The following is a 9,318-nucleotide window of genomic DNA, read 5'->3' as shown; positions in this document are numbered from 1 at the left end:
TACAGTATACTCCAGCAGCTAGCAAGACCGAGCGTGGCTCTCAGAATGGCCGACCCCCCTCCCCGTTGCCCTCGGGCCTCCTTTTATATGCTCAAGGAGTTACCGACATAGGGCAACGGAAGTTAAGGGTAAAAATGGAAAAGGCGCTGCAGTAGGGGCAGCTAGGTGCTGTAGCAGGCACAGCTACCTGCTACAGTGCTATCATACCTAACCCTGACGGCAGGGGACAAGGGCATTAAATGCCCGTCTGTGTCGCCTGAACAGTACCGAAAGGGGCTTGCTAGAGAAGCCACCGTTGGCCACGGTGGTTACCTCGTCAGCGCCTGTTCGCCACCTCGCACCCCTAGCTGCGCGACCTCCTGCCACGTGCGCTTGGGGGAGGCCCCCAGAGCGACACGTGGTGGTTGCGTTGGGGCGCGGGCTCGGAGAGGCGGTTCGCGCGGCAAACTCCTTGTCGCGGTCGTCGTCTTGTCACGTCCGGGGGCTTGTCGCTCACCGGGTCTTGCCGGGGCACGCGGCAGGTCTTCTGGGAATGTCTTGAGTGGGGCCTTGCCGGGACGCGTGGTGCGTCGCAGAAAGTCCCCTAAAAATGCCTTGAGTGGCCTTCCCGGCAAGCTCCTCTTGCCGGGGTCTTGTTTCCTTCCCGGCAAGCTCCTCTTGCCGGGGCCTTGGTTTGAGTACTTTGTTCTTGAATGGTCTTCAAAGTAGCTGTGGAGGGTCTTGGCGGTCACCCGGCAAGCCTTGCCGCGGGGATGCTGCGACTGCCCGTGCACAAGTTCGGGGTACTAAGGGTACCCCTACTTTAGTACACCGACAGCAACCTTCTGTACCCGTGAGATCCCATCTAGGGGCCTTTTTCGGCGTCCTGCCGAAGGGGGATTCGATCCCGAAGGGCTTCTACATCAACACCATTGCCTTTTCAATGAAGTGTGAGTTGTTTACCACAGACCTACGGGTCCATTGCTAGTAGCTAGATGGCTTCTTCTCTCTCTTTGATTCTCAATACCATGTTCTCCTCGATGTTCTTGGAGATCTATTTGATGTAATACTTTTTTTTGGTGCGTTTGCCGAGATTCGATGAATTGTGGATTTATGATCAGCTTATCTATGAATATTATTTGAATCTCCTCTAAATTCTTATATGCATGATTTGATATCTTTGCAAGTCTCTTCGAACTATCAATTTGGTTTGGCCAACTAGATTGGTTTTTCTTGCAATAGGAGAAGTGCTTAGCTTTGGGTTCAATCTTGCGGTGCTTGATCCCAGTGACAGAAGGGGAACCGACACGTATTGTATTGTTGCCATCGAGGATAACAGGATGGGGTTTTCATCATATTGCTTGAGTTTATCCCGCTGCATCATGTCATCTTACTTAATGTGTTACTCTATTCTATGAACTTAATACTCTAGATGCAGGCAGGACTCGGTTGATGTGTGGAGTAATAGTAGTAGATGCAGGCAGGAGTCGGTCTACTTGATACATACGTGATGCCTATATTCATGATCATTGCCTTAGATATCGTCATAACTTTGTGCTTTTATATCAATTGCTCGGCAGTAATTTGTTCACCCGCCGTAATATTTTCTATCTTGAGAGAAGTCTCTAGTGAAACCTATGGCCCCCGGGTCTACTTTCCATAATATAAGTTTCCGATCTACAATTTTAGTTTCCCTTTTACTTCCTTTGCAATCTTTTTCTTTCCGTTCCATAAACCAAAAATACCAAAAATATTACTTTACCATTTATCCATCTCTATCAGATCTCACTTTGCAAATAACCGTGAAGGAATTAACAACCCCTTTATCGCGTTGGGTGCAAGTTGGTGTTTGTTCTTGCAGGTATTTGGTGACTTGTGCGTTGTCTCCTACTAGATTGATACCTTGGTTCTCAAAAACTAAGGGAAATACTTAGTCTACTTTGCTGCATCACAGTTTCCTCTTCAAAGGAAAAACCAACGCAAGCTCAAGAGGTAGCAAGAAGAATTTCTGGCGCCGTTGCCGGGGAGATCTACGCCAGGCCAAGACATACCAAGTACCCATCATAAACTCTCACCTCTCGCATTACATTATTCGACATTCGCCTCTCATTTTCCTCTCCCCCATTTCTAAAATGATTTTCGAAAATATTTGCCTTTTCTTCGCCCCTTTTCCATTCATCTTCTTCGTTTGCCTTTTTGTGTGTTTGCCTAGCTCCTATGGCTAGCCCTTTTTCCCTTCCTTTGTCTCCTGACTTTGAGGTTCTTCACTTCAAACAAAGACAAGGAGAAAATTTAAAAGATGCTTGTGATAGGATGATAGAATTGCTTGTGCATCCTTGGTTGCATGTGCATCTTCAACGCGATCTCTCATTATGATGTTTATTTTGCAAACGCCTTCAACAGTTCTGCACAAGAAATAAAATGGTGTAGTATTTTTGTCTCCAATAATAAATAATAATATTATTTTATTATCAACATAAACTACCTTGATGTTCATATAGGTGATGTCCTCATCAATCCCCCTTCTATGGTGGTGGCTAGCCTATATATGTAGAGGCCTCGGTCCTCTTCCCCCAAAATGTAGGCAGGAAGGGATCCCACAATGGCCAATTTGAAAGGGGACAAGAAGTACATCTTATCTTGACGAAAGGTGGTCTTTGCCTGCAAAGCTTCTGGTCGTGACGCCATGGTGGGCTCGGCGATGACCTCCGTCCTGTTGTCTTGGCGATCTTGGTCTTGTTTCGCAGGAATGGAAACCTTTGGGTGATTCCTCGGGACCCCGCGCCTGCGCTTGCCTCCTTAGCACGAAAGAGGAAACCTGCTGCTCTGCGCCCACTAGCGCCCGCCTGGCCTTGATCGTCATGGCTTGCGTCACCTCAACCTCATGAGGTGGGCACCTGCATGGAAATCTCCGTTCCTTGGGAGCCAGCCTGGGGAGGCCGCTCCCTCCAGAGGTCTTGATGTCGCCTGCCTCACGAGGCTTGTCCCCTCGCGAGGGTATTGTCTTGAAGGTGTTGAAGATGGGCTGTACCAGGCCATTGATGGAGCCACGCCGTGGACCGCAGGCAGGCAAGTCTGGGTACCCTGGTTCCTAGAACGTCGACAAAGGCATCACCAACAACCGTGTGAAAAAAAAAATCTCATTTTCTCCTCACAATGTTTTGCTGCATGAAGTGCCAAGCTGAAATTTGAACATGTTTCTAAGTACAACTTCCTTATGGTCTGTTAAAGGCATGTAGATGGCCCTTCTAGCTCATGTCCGTTGGCGTCATATGAAAGCTGGCGTGCAGCCATTTTAGTCCACCTATGCAGCACATATTGACTAGGAATTTCATTACACCCTTCATTCTTGAGGACAGCAATTATGTGACGGCAAATGATACCCAGTCATTCTAACATCCTACAAGAACAATGTGTTTCCTTAGTACTCATGTTGAAACTAACAGCTCTAACCTTGCCACTCTTGCTGCTATTACCAATGGTTCAGACCTCACCAACCTCCACAACTGATTTGAAATGACAATAATCCCTTGCAGCCACCACCTGACGTTGAAATTCAGCAAAAACCTCATGAGTATACACATCTCGACCATGACTCTCGATACTCCAACAAGTCTCAAGCACATGCATTGTATGAAGGCTGGCATTGTCTTCTTGCAATTCTTTTTGTCGTTGTTCCTCTAAAGATGTTTCAAACCTGACCCAAAACTCAATCAACGCGAGATTTTGGTTGGCGAAGTGTCTGAAGAATGCATTCTCACTCTCAGATCTTGATATAGTACGCAAGATTCCACCAAGTGGGGTCTCCGTAAAATATGCAGGAATCCATGACGTGAGCGACTCGTACTTCTCCTGCAACCATTTATTATCTACTAGCCCAAAGTCAGAGATTATTGAACACCATTGTGACTCAAACTCACTCGATGTCTCTGATCCCCAAACACATGACATAAACCGTTCATGGAAATATGGATTATTTTTCATGGTGACACCAACTTTTTCAGTAAGCTTCATGAGGATGTGCCACATACAAAGTCTATGTATAGTGTTTGTAAAAACTTGTTCTATCCCTATTCTCATGCTTTGGTCTTCATCAGTGATGATTAACTTAGGTGCAACCCCACACATTGCTTTCAAGAAAGTCTTGAACAACCATATATAAGATTCTTTCTTCTCATTCCATAAAAAGCAGCACCAAACGTAACACAAGACATGTGGTTGTTAACTCCAGTGAAAGGGGTGAATACCAAGTTATACCTATGAAAGCGATATGTCGAGTCAAAAGACACAACTTCCCCAAACAGTGAGTAGTTCTTTCTACAGATACTATCTACCCAGAAAATATTTATAAGCTTACCATTCTCATCAACTTGATAATCAAAGTAGAAAGATGGATTGGCAGCCTGCTTACTTTTCATTATATCCACTATGATTTGCCCATCTGCTCCCTTAATTGCTCTTTTAAAATCACGGTGACAATTTTGGAAGTCACGCTTTGTGCAACCTACATTTTGCTGACCCCCCCTTCTCTACACTAAGCAACTGATACGTTGCAGATGTTCCGACCATTGCCTTATGACATGTAAGTAGTTTGCTCCTCAACTCACTACTTACTTCTCTATTTGACTTGATGAGATGTCTCTTACTTGGCGAAATAAGTTGGTGAGTGTGTGATTGAACAAACCGGGCTACCACATATTTGCTGTCATCCCGCCTCTTCAATCCAATCGTAGCCTCACAACCACACCTAGTTAACTTGAATTTTCATTTAGGCTTTATCCTTTCCTCTTCCTGAGCCACCTTCCTCCAACCCTCCCTAGCACAAACAAACCTCTTCCACACTGGTACACCATGATCATCTTTGTGTGTTGTCCATGTGCGAACCGAGAACCCAACATCACGAGCATACATTTTGTAGAATGTCATACCATCCTCCCAAGTGTCAAATTGCATGCCAATTACAGGTTGCAAGTTATCATCACACTCGATTTCATATGTTGACCCCTGGATATGCACAATAGAAAGATGTTCAGTTCATAAACTAAATCTCAAGCATTAGACATGAAAAGAAAATCTTCTTACACAAAACGGAAGATTGCGAGTATATTTTGGCGTGTGATAGCTATTTCCATCATTTTTGACTAGCCGGATCGTGCCCTAGAAATTGATAAAAAAATCCATCAGGTCACATTAACAATGTGATGTACGTATGTGACCAATAAAACAAATAAATTACCACGACGAGGCTGTTGGCATCAACGTCATCTCCCATTGTCGTAGTTGACCCAACGCTTAGAGCAACACTTGTCATGCACTCCATGACTGATTATTTTTCATGCAGATATAACACAAAACATCACAGGCAGGTTAAAAAGTGGATAACTAACCTACTACCAAGTAGAGCACATCAAGAATTTTTACTTAAGAGCATAGCTACAATGTGGATTGCAACAAAACAAAAATTTGGAACATGGACAACTAGCATTGCCATACAAAATTCAATTGAACATTGCAAATGTCGTTTCCATTTCATATCAGCAATGTGGAAGAAGCTCATATAGTAGTAGTTCATGTACAAGAACACCGCCGGAACAACCAGTAATTAACCACTATTGTCATGTCAGATGTACATACCTTACTATTAAGTTAGCAAAGGTATATGAAAATTGTATAGAAAGGAACAGAACACATAGAGCACATCCCCTCAACTATTTGCACTAACTGTTGTGATTACCATTCATATCTACATCTGACACATCAATTTTGTGCCCATACTATTCATATTCACAAATGCCACTGGCTTCAAACACATGGGAAACTGATGTGCTGGAAGAACCAAACATGACTGTACATGGATAAAAGAACAACCAAACTCAGTGCTCATACCTCGGATCCTGAGGTGTAAAGGACGATCGACAAGTCGTATTTAACCACACAGCTACACAAATCTTACTTTCGAGTTTGCATAAATATGGTTTTTCTTTACTGCAAATTACATATTAAGGTTCAGAACACTACCTATTCAATTTTGCATAAGATATTTTGCACTACAAGATCTGCAGCCGTCTATCTCATACATATATGGTGCTCACACTACTTATTCAAGTTCACAATGACACTAGTTTGGAATGAATTGGGGGAAAATAAAAATGGAAAGAACCGAATATGACCATGATAAATGGATATAATGGGATAAGAGAACATACCCTAAGATCCTCGAGGCGCAGAAGATGGCCAGCTTCTTTGGGTAGTTCCGTCGTAGTCCCTGATACGTCCATTTTGCATCATGTTTTCCTACTGTTATTTATGATATTTTTATTCATAATAATGCTTTTTGGAGTAATTCTAGGTATACACAAAGAGGGAGAATTCCAGCAGCTGGAAATCTGGACCTGGAAAAGCTACGTCAGGCTACCTATTCTGCACAACTCCAAACAAGCTGAAACTTCACAGAGAATTTTTATGGAATATATGAAGAGTATTGGAGCAAATAAGTACCAGGTGGGCACAACCCACCTAGGCGCACAAGGGAGCCCAGGCACGCCCTGGTGGGTTGTGCTCACCCAGGCCCACCTTCGGTGCCCATCTTTTGGTACATAAGTCATTTTGACCTAGAAAAAAATAAAAGGGAGAACTTTCGGGATGGAGCGCCGCCGTCTCGAGGCGGAACTTGGGCAGGAGCACTTTTGCCCTCCGACGGAGCGATTCCGCCGGGGGAATGATGACCCACAAGTGTAGGGGATATATCGTAGTCCTTTTGATAAGTAAGAGTGTCGAATCCCAACGAGGAACAAAAGGAAATGACAAGCGGTTTTCAGTAAGGTATTCTCTGCAAGCACTAAAATTATCGGTAACAGATAGTTTTGTGATAAGGTAATTTGTAACGGGTAACAAGTAATGAAAGTAAATAAGTGCAGCAAGATGGCCCAATCCTTTTTGTAGCAAAGGACAAGCCTGGACAAACTCTTATATAGAGAAAAGTGCTCCTGAGGACACATGGGGATTATCGTCAAGCTAGTTTTCATCACGCTCATATGATTCGCGTTCGTTACTTTGATAATTTGGTATGTGGGTGGGCCGGTGCTTGGGTGCTGCCCTTTCTTGGACAAGCATCACACATATGATTAACCCCTATTGCAAGCATCCGCAACTACAAAAGAAGTATTAAGGTAAACCTAACCAAGATTGGTTCCGCCAAGGTTCCGCCTCGTGGCGGCGGAGTTTCTTCCCGAAAGCTTGCTTATGATTTTTTCCAAGGTAAAAGACTTCATATAGCAGAAGATGGGCATCGGAGGCCTGCCAGGGGGCCCACGAGGCAGGAGGGCATGCCCAGGGGGTAGGGCGCGCCCCCCACCCTCATGGATGGTGGGTGGCCCCCTCGGGTACTTTCTTCGCTCAATATTTTTTATTAGTTCCAAGAATAACTTCCGTGGAGTTTCAGGACTTTTGGAGTTGTGCAGAATAGGTCTCTAATATTTGCTCCTTTTCCAGCCCAGAATTCCAGCCGGCATTGTACCTCTTCATGTAAACCTTGTAAAATAAGAGAGAATAGGCATAAGTAATGTGACATAACGTGTAATAACAACCCATAATGCAATAAATATCGATATAAAAGCATGATGCAAAATGGACGTATCAGGGAACTTCCCTCCCGGAGGGGGAAATCATCGTCCTCATCACCACCAACAACTCTCCCATCTTGGGGAGGGCAATCTCCATGAACATCTTCAACAGCACCATCTCATCTCAAACCCTAGTTCATCTCTTATGTTCAATCTTGTTACCGAAACTATAGATTGGTGCTTGTGGGTGACTAGTAGTGTTGATTACATCTTGTAGTTGATTACTATATGGTTTATTTGGTGGAAGATTATATGTTCAGATCCAATATGCTATTTAATACCCCTCTGATCTTGAGCATGATTATCATTTGTCAGTAGTTACTTTTGTTCTTGAGGTCATGAGAGAAATCATGTTGCAAGTAATCATGTGAACTTGATATGTGTTCGACATTTCGATAGTATATATGTTGTTATTCCCTTAGTGGTGTCATGTTGATACGTCCATTTTGCATCATGCTTTTATATCGATATTTATTGCATCATGGGCTGTTATTACACGTTATATCACAATACTTATGCCTATTCTCTCTTATTTTATAAGGTTTACATAAGGAGGGAGAATGCCGGCAGCTGGAATTCTGGGCTGGAAAAGAAGCAACAATTAGAGACCTATTCTGCACAACTCCAAAAGTCCTGAAACTCCACGAAAGTTATTTTTGGAAATAATAAAAAATATTGAGCGGAAGAAGTACGCCAGAGGGGGACCCACCTGGCCACGAGGATGGGGGGCGCGCCCTACCCCCCAGGGCGCGCCCCCTGCCTCGTGGGCCCCCTGTTGGCTCTCCGGTGGCCATCTTCTGCTATATGAAGTCTTTCGTCAAGGGAAAAATCATAAGCAACCTTTCGGGACGAGACTCCGCCGCCACGAGGCGGAACCTTGGCGGAACCAATCTAGGGCTCCGGCAGAGCTGGTCTGCCGAGGACACTTCCCTCCAGGAGGGGGAAATCATCGCCATCGTCATCACCAACGCTCCTCTCATCGGGAGAGGGCAATCTCCATCAACATCTTCACTAGCACCATCTCCTCTCAAAACCCTAGTTCATCTCTTGTATCCAATTCTTGTCTCCAAGTCCGAGATTGGTACTAGTAGGTTGCTAGTAGTGTTGATTACTCCTTGTAGTTGATGCTAGTTGGTTTATTTGGTGGAAGATCATATGTTCAGATCCTTTATGCATATTAATACCCCTCTGACTATGAACATGAATATGCTTTGTGAGTAGTTACGTTTGTACCTGAGGACATGGGAGAAGTCTTGCTATTAGTAGTCATGTGAATTTGGTATTCGTTCGATATTTTGATGAGATGTATGTTGTCTAGCCTCTAGTGGTGTTATGTGAACGTCGACTACAAAACACTTCACCATTATTTGGGCCTAGAGGAAGGCATTGGGAAGTAATAAGTAGATGATGGGTTGCTAGAGTGACAGAAGCTTAAACCCTAGTTTATGCGTTGCTTCGTAAGGGGCTGATTTGGATCCATATGTTTCATGCTATGGTTAGGTTTACCTTAATACTTTTGTTGTAGTTGCGGATGCTTGCAATAGAGTTTAATCATAAGTGGGATGCTTGTTCAAGTAAGAACAGCACCCAAGCACCGGTCCACCCACATATCAAATTATCAAAGTACCGAACGCGAATCATATGAACGTGATGAAAACTAGCTTGACGATAATTCCCATGTGTCCTCGGGAGCGCTTTTCTCTATATAAGAGTTTGT

General features: G+C 44.1%; 1 pseudogene; it reads right to left on the bottom strand.

Annotated features, from left to right (window-relative positions):
• Nucleotides 1-3,462: 3,462 nt before the first annotated feature.
• Nucleotides 3,463-4,932, bottom strand: LOC147974647 (protein FAR1-RELATED SEQUENCE 5-like; annotated as a pseudogene).
• Nucleotides 4,933-9,318: the final 4,386 nt, after the last annotated feature.

This window comes from Triticum urartu, chromosome 4A (genome assembly GCF_056163025.1).
Source record: "Triticum urartu cultivar PI428250 chromosome 4A, HENAU_Tu73, whole genome shotgun sequence".
Lineage (NCBI taxonomy): Eukaryota > Viridiplantae > Streptophyta > Magnoliopsida > Poales > Poaceae > Triticum > Triticum urartu.
The sequence above is the reverse complement of the archived record's forward strand: the minus strand, read 5'-3'. Positions and strand labels throughout refer to the sequence as shown.